We start from the raw sequence: 479 nt of genomic DNA on the forward strand, positions 1-479 counted from the left end.
CAGCCTCCGCTCCGCCTGGGGTTTTTTTTTCCCCCCCCCCCCCCCCCTCCTTTTTTTTTTTTTTTTTTTTTTTCTTTTTTATACAATAAGCCGTCAGTAATACCAGCTGAGGGATCTTAATCCAGGGAGGGGGGAGGAACATTCCTTGCTGACAGCGAGGGTCCCAGGGCCACCCGTTGCCCACCGGCTGCCGTCCCCCGGCCAAGGGCAGCCCCACGGTCCCTCCCCGCCAGCCCTGGCGTGATTTATTTTATATATATATTTATTTTTTTTTCCCCCACTTACCAGCGGTGCTGCCGACAGGCTCGAAACCTGACAACTGAGGAAAAAGTCGTCTGTCAGCATAGCCCAGGCACGGCTGCTCTCCCCGGCTCCCTCTCCCCAGCACACACACACCCCAGCACGGGCACGGGAGGGAGAAAGGCTGACTCTGATGAAAAAAATCCAACCAAGCCAAACCATTTAAAAAAAAAAAAAGG

At 53.7% G+C, this 479-nt stretch overlaps 1 protein-coding gene across 5 annotated transcripts in view; it reads right to left on the minus strand.

Annotated features, from left to right (window-relative positions):
* PDE1C (phosphodiesterase 1C) overlaps positions 1-479 on the minus strand; it is a 378,336-nt gene that overhangs the window by 221,431 nt on the left and 156,426 nt on the right. For 2 of the 5 annotated variants that reach the window (XM_014949445.1, XM_014949443.1), the window contains exon 1: positions 286-419. The exons of the other annotated variants lie outside the window; for them this stretch is intronic. The gene's annotated coding sequence lies outside the window, so the exon portion shown is untranslated. Of the gene's footprint in view, positions 1-285; positions 420-479 lie in introns of those variants that run through there. 5 annotated transcript variants of the gene reach the window in all.

This window comes from Calidris pugnax, unplaced genomic scaffold (assembly GCF_001431845.1).
Source record: "Calidris pugnax isolate Ruff unplaced genomic scaffold, ASM143184v1 scaffold124, whole genome shotgun sequence".
Taxonomy (NCBI): domain Eukaryota; kingdom Metazoa; phylum Chordata; class Aves; order Charadriiformes; family Scolopacidae; genus Calidris; species Calidris pugnax.